Raw genomic sequence first — 6881 nt, 5'->3', positions numbered from 1 at the left:
TCATTTATCTGAAAGTGCAGATGGGAAATATTTTTTAGACTTTTTTTAATGAGAAAAACACAAAATACAAAATGTATTTTGCCATGATATATTGAAAATTAGGAGTGTGTTTTGGGAAATGGGTAACATTTGGCCTAGGCCTACATGAAAACAGAGAAGAAGAATTGGATGTGAAGCGACCATGGCCTAGCCTACTCCTATTCAGTGGAACCTTTTAGCTGCCAGAGAGTGTTTTGACTGCAGTGGGTAACTTAACTTGTTGTCCAGTTTTTCCATTGTTGAGACCTGCCATACCCCGAGCATTCACACAGGCCTCCCTCCCAACATGTGGTGAAGCCGTCAGGGGGCTATGCAGGTGCAGCTTGCCACTCTCTCCTCTTCTCTAATTTATTATCGGGGTTATGACCGCCTCTACCTTAGCACTGCCCAGGGTACCATTTCCCCGGCAGGAATGCTTTGATGTAGCCGGTCACAGTGTCTTCCAAACAGATTAGATGACCCAATATGAGCGCCGGGTGTCTTAACAGAGGTCAGATTTATGTAACCTCTTCGCTCCCAAAAGGAAATATACTGTCTTTGGGTTTTCTCTATTAGACCAAATAAGACACATTGTATTCATGGCCTTGGTTCCGACTGTTGAAGTGGTGAGTTCGTTTTTCAGATCCGAGATCTTCATTGGGAAATCAAGCTGGCATTCAACTTCATGTGTGTTGTCAGGCCTCATACAATTCTAAATGTTTCATAGAATTCTGTTAATTATATTTCTATGGTATGAATGAAATCAGGGTTTCCAGTAAGAGCCTAATTATATCCCAGTTTATACCTGGTTCTAACTTGCATCCTTTGTCCTGATCTTGTCCACATTGTGATTGTGTCCACATTTTCAGACAGGTGTAAACGATTAAAAGACACCTCGTGATCTGATTGTGATCCGATCTTCCTGCCCTCCTCCATAGGTAGTAGTCAGACACACATTGTGTCTGGATATCTTACAAGTGTTTACAGATCTGGACAGATCTTTTATTTTTGTAAACTAAATTTACAATTTTAAATTCAGAAAATGAAGACAAATGTCATGGACAAAATGATCGCCACCCCGGAGCTAGTACTTGGTTGCAGAACCTTTGGCCAAGATAACTATTGACAAATGTTTCTTGTAGCCATCAATAGAGTCCCACAGTATGAGTCATAATGCCCATAAAACCTAGCGGACAAACAGGGAAATGGTTCAAATAGTTTTTCCACCATACATTTTGCCCACAGGGGACTTTAGAAACACTTAGAATAAGGGCTGTGTTTTGTGTAGGCTGACCCTGGCATGACGTTTTGATAATGGTGTAAATCTCTGTTGGACAAAGTTACTTGTATCAATGTTTGCCTGTATTTACGCCCCCCAAAAATGAAATGTTGATTAGTTGCTAATGTGGCTATCATAAAGAACTACAAATGACATGATGAGCTGGACGAGACTGACGAATCAAGGTAAGAATCTCTGGATTAACTATATAATCTTAGCTAAATGTAGTAATTAATAAATTGGCTACATATCTTTAAATTTACAATTCTGTGAACTGTCTTGTGTTTTAAATTGACACAATACCTGTTAGCAAAGGGGTCAGCTAGAGATGACGTGCAGGAGCTTGCAGGGATTGGAAGTTTTGCATGACATCTGCTTTGATGGTAATTAGCATTTTCGAATCTGAGAGTATATTGAAAGGGTAAACGAAAGGGGGGATAGATAGTCAGTTGTAATGGTATTACTACAGCTGTAAAGCTATTACCACAGCTATAATGGTATTACTACAGCTATAATGGTATTACTACAGCTATAATGGTATTACTACAGCTATAATGGTATTACTACAGCTGTAAAGCTATTACTACAGCTATAATGGTATTACTACAGCTATAATGGTATTACTACAGCTATAATGGTATTACTACAGCTATAATGGTATTACTACAGCTATAATGGTATTACTACAGCTATAATGGTTTTTACTACAGCTATAATGGTATTACTGCAGCTATAATGGTTTTACTACAGCTATAATGGTATTACTACAGCTATAATGGTATTACTACAGCTATAATGGTATTACTACAGCTGTAAAGCTATTACCACAGCTGTAACATAAGTACTACAGCTATAATGGTATTACTACAGCTATAATGGTATTACTACAGCTATAATGGTATTACTACAGCTATAATGATATTACTACAGCTATAATGGTATTACTACAGCTATAATGGTATTACTACAGCTATAATGGTATTACTACAGCTATAATGGTATTACTACAGCTATAATGGTTTTTACTACAGCTATAATGGTATAACTACAGCTATAATGGTATTACTACAGCTATAATGGTATTACTACAGCTATAATGGTATTACTACAGCTATAATGGTATTACTACAGCTATAATGGTATTACTACAGCTATAATGGTATTACTACAGCTATAATGGTATTACTACAGCTATAATGGTTTTTACTACAGCTATAATGGTATTACTACAGCTATAATGGTATTACTACAGCTATAATGGTATTACTACAGCTATAATGGTATTACTACAGCTATAATGGTATTACTACAGCTATAATGGTATTACTACAGCTATAATGGTATTACTACAGCTATAATGGTTTTTACTACAGCTATACTGGTATTACTACAGCTATAATGGTATTACTACAGCTATAATGGTATTACTACAGCTATAATGGTATTACCACAGCTGTAAAGCTATTAAAAGGGAAAGGGGGATACCAAGTCAGTTGTATCAGTCACATTGGGGCAGCAGGTCGCCTAGTGGTTGGAGCATTGGACTAGTAACCAGCAGGTAGCCTAGTGGTTGGAGCACTGGACTAGTAACCAGCAGGTCACCTAGTGGTTGGAGCATTGGACTAGTAACCAGCAGGTCGCCTAGTGGTTAGAGCATTGGACTAGTAACCAGCAGGTCACCTAGTGGTTGGAGCATTGGACTAGTAACCAGCAGGTCGCCTAGTGGTTGGAGCACTGGACTAGTAACCAGCAGGTCGCCTAGTGGTTGGAGCATTGGACTAGTAACCAGCAGGCCGCCTAGTGGTTGGAGCATTGGACTAGTAACCAGCAGGTAGCCTAGTGGTTAGAGCATTGGACTAGTAACCAGCAGGTAGCCTAGTGGTTAGAGCATTGGACTAGTAACCAGCAGGTCGCCTAGTGGTTGGAGCATTGGACTAGTAACCAGCAGGTAGCCTAGTGGTTAGAGTGTTGGACTAGTAACCAGCAGGTAGCCTAGTGGTTAGAGCGTTGGACTAGTAACCAGCAGGTAGCCTAGTGGTTAGAGTGTTGGACTAGTAACCAGCAGGTAGCCTAGTGGTTAGAGCGTTGGGCCAGTAACCAGCAGGTAGCCTAGTGGTTAGAGTGTTGGACTAGTAACCAGCAGGTAGCCTAGTGGTTAGAGTGTTGGACTAGTAACCAGCAGGTCGCCTAGTGGTTAGAGCGTTGGGCCAGTAACCAGCAGGTAGCCTAGTGGTTAGAGCGTTGGGCCAGTAACCAGCAGGTTGCAAGATCAAATCCCAGAGCTGACAAGGTAAAAATCTGTCGTTCTGCCCCTGAACAAGGTAGTTAACCCACTGTTCCTAGACCGTCATTGAAAATAAGAATTTGTTCTTTACTGACTTGCCTAGTTAAATAAAGGTAAAATAACAAAACATATTAATACAGCTGTAAAGCTCTAACACTATTACTACAGCTATAATGGTATTACTACAGCTATAATGGTATTACTGCAGCTATAATGGTATTACTACAGCTATAATGGTATTACTACAGCTATAATGGTATTACTACAGCTATAATGGTATTACTACAGCTATAATGGTATTACTGCAGCTATAATGGTATTACCACAGTTATAATGGTATTACTACAGCTATACTGGTTTTACTACAGCTATAATGGTATTACTACAGCTATAATGGTATTACTACAGCTATAATGGTATTACTACAGCTATAATGGTATTACTACAGCTATAATGGTATTACTACAGCTATAATGGTATTACTACAGCTATAATGGTATTCCTACAGCTATAATGGTATTCCTACAGCTATAATGGTATTTCTACAGCTATAATGGTATTACTACAGCTATAATGGTATTACTACAGCTATAATGGTATTACTACAGCTATAATGGTATTACTACAGCTATAATGGTATTACTACAGCTATAATGGTATTACTACAGCTATAATGGTATTACTACAGCTATAATGGTTTTTACTACAGCTATAATGGTATTACTACAGCTATAATGGTATTACCACAGCTGTAAAGCTATTAAAAGGGAAAGGGGGATACCAAGTCAGTTGTATCAGTCACATTGGGGCAGCAGGTCGCCTAGTGGTTGGAGCATTGGACTAGTAACCAGCAGGTAGCCTAGTGGTTGGAGCACTGGACTAGTAACCAGCAGGTCACCTAGTGGTTGGAGCATTGGACTAGTAACCAGCAGGTCGCCTAGTGGTTAGAGCATTGGACTAGTAACCAGCAGGTCACCTAGTGGTTGGAGCATTGGACTAGTAACCAGCAGGTCGCCTAGTGGTTGGAGCACTGGACTAGTAACCAGCAGGTCGCCTAGTGGTTGGAGCATTGGACTAGTAACCAGCAGGCCGCCTAGTGGTTGGAGCATTGGACTAGTAACCAGCAGGTAGCCTAGTGGTTAGAGCATTGGACTAGTAACCAGCAGGTAGCCTAGTGGTTAGAGCATTGGACTAGTAACCAGCAGGTCGCCTAGTGGTTGGAGCATTGGACTAGTAACCAGCAGGTAGCCTAGTGGTTAGAGTGTTGGACTAGTAACCAGCAGGTAGCCTAGTGGTTAGAGCGTTGGACTAGTAACCAGCAGGTAGCCTAGTGGTTAGAGCGTTGGGCCAGTAACCAGCAGGTAGCCTAGTGGTTAGAGTGTTGGACTAGTAACCAGCAGGTAGCCTAGTGGTTAGAGCGTTGGGCCAGTAACCAGCAGGTAGCCTAGTGGTTAGAGTGTTGGACTAGTAACCAGCAGGTAGCCTAGTGGTTAGAGTGTTGGACTAGTAACCAGCAGGTCGCCTAGTGGTTAGAGCGTTGGGCCAGTAACCAGCAGGTAGCCTAGTGGTTAGAGCGTTGGGCCAGTAACCAGCAGGTTGCAAGATCAAATCCCAGAGCTGACAAGGTAAAAATCTGTCGTTCTGCCCCTGAACAAGGTAGTTAACCCACTGTTCCTAGACCGTCATTGAAAATAAGAATTTGTTCTTTACTGACTTGCCTACTTAAATAAAGGTAAAATAACAAAACATATTAATACAGCTGTAAAGCTCTAACACTATTACTACAGCTATAATGGTATTACTACAGCTATAATGGTATTACTACAGCTATAATGGTATTACTACAGCTATAATGGTATTACTACAGCTATAATGATATTACTACAGCTATAATGGTATTCCTACAGCTATAATGGTATTACTACAGTTATAATGGTATTACTACAGCTATAATGGTATTACTACAGCTATAATGGTATTACTACAGCTATAATGGTATTACTACAGCTATAACGGTATTACTACAGCTATAATGGTATTACTACAGCTATAATGGTATTACTACAGCTATAATGGTATTACTGCAGCTATAATGGTATTACCACAGTTATAATGGTATTACTACAGCTATACTGGTTTTACTACAGCTATAATGGTATTACTACAGCTATAATGGTATTACTACAGCTATAATGGTATTACTACAGCTATAATGGTATTACTACAGCTATAATGGTATTACTACAGCTATAATGGTATTCCTACAGCTATAATGGTATTCCTACAGCTATAATGGTATTTCTACAGCTATAATGGTATTACTACAGCTATAATGGTATTACTACAGCTATAATGGTATTACTACAGCTATAATGGTATTACTACAGCTATAATGGTATTACTACAGCTATAATGGTATTACTACAGCTATAATGGTATTCCTACAGCTATAATGGTATTCCTACAGCTATAATGGTATTCCTACAGCTATAATGGTATTCCTACTGCTATAATGGTATTCCTACAGCTATAATGGTTTTACTACAGCTATAATGATATTACTACAGCTATAATGGTATTACTACAGCTATAATGGTATTACTACAGCTATAATGGTATTACTACAGCTATAATGGTATTATTACAGCTATAATGGTATTACTACAGCTATAATGGTATTACTACAGCTATAATGGTTTTACTACAGCTATAATGGTTTTACTACAGCTATAATGGTATTACTACAGCTATAATGGTATTACTACAGCTATAATGGTATTCCTACAGCTATAATGGTATTACTACAGCTATAATGGTATTACTACAGCTATAATGGTATTACTACAGCTATAATGGTATTACTACAGCTATAATGGTATTATTACAGCTATAATGGTATTACTACAGTTATAATGGTATTACTACAGCTATAATGGTATTACTACAGCTATAATGGTATTACTACAGCTATACTGGTATTACTACAGCTGTAATGGTTTTACTACAGCTATAATGGTTTTACTACAGGTATAATGGTTTTACTACAGCTATAATGGTTTTACTACAGCTATAATGGTTTTACTACAGCTATAATGGTATTACTACAGCTATAACACTATTAAAAGGGAAAGGTGGATACCTCGTCCCCTAGGGTATACCTAAATTAATGTATTCATCTGAAATGTGTTTTCCCCATTCAACCCCTCTGAATCAGAGAGGTGCGGAGGGCTGCCTTAATCCACATCCACATATTCGGTCCCCGGGGATGTCCCCATTATAGCTGTAGTAATACCATGTGGT

This window comes from Salvelinus alpinus, chromosome 5, assembly GCF_045679555.1.
Source record: "Salvelinus alpinus chromosome 5, SLU_Salpinus.1, whole genome shotgun sequence".
Lineage (NCBI taxonomy): Eukaryota > Metazoa > Chordata > Actinopteri > Salmoniformes > Salmonidae > Salvelinus > Salvelinus alpinus.
Note: the sequence above shows the minus strand (reverse complement) of the source record.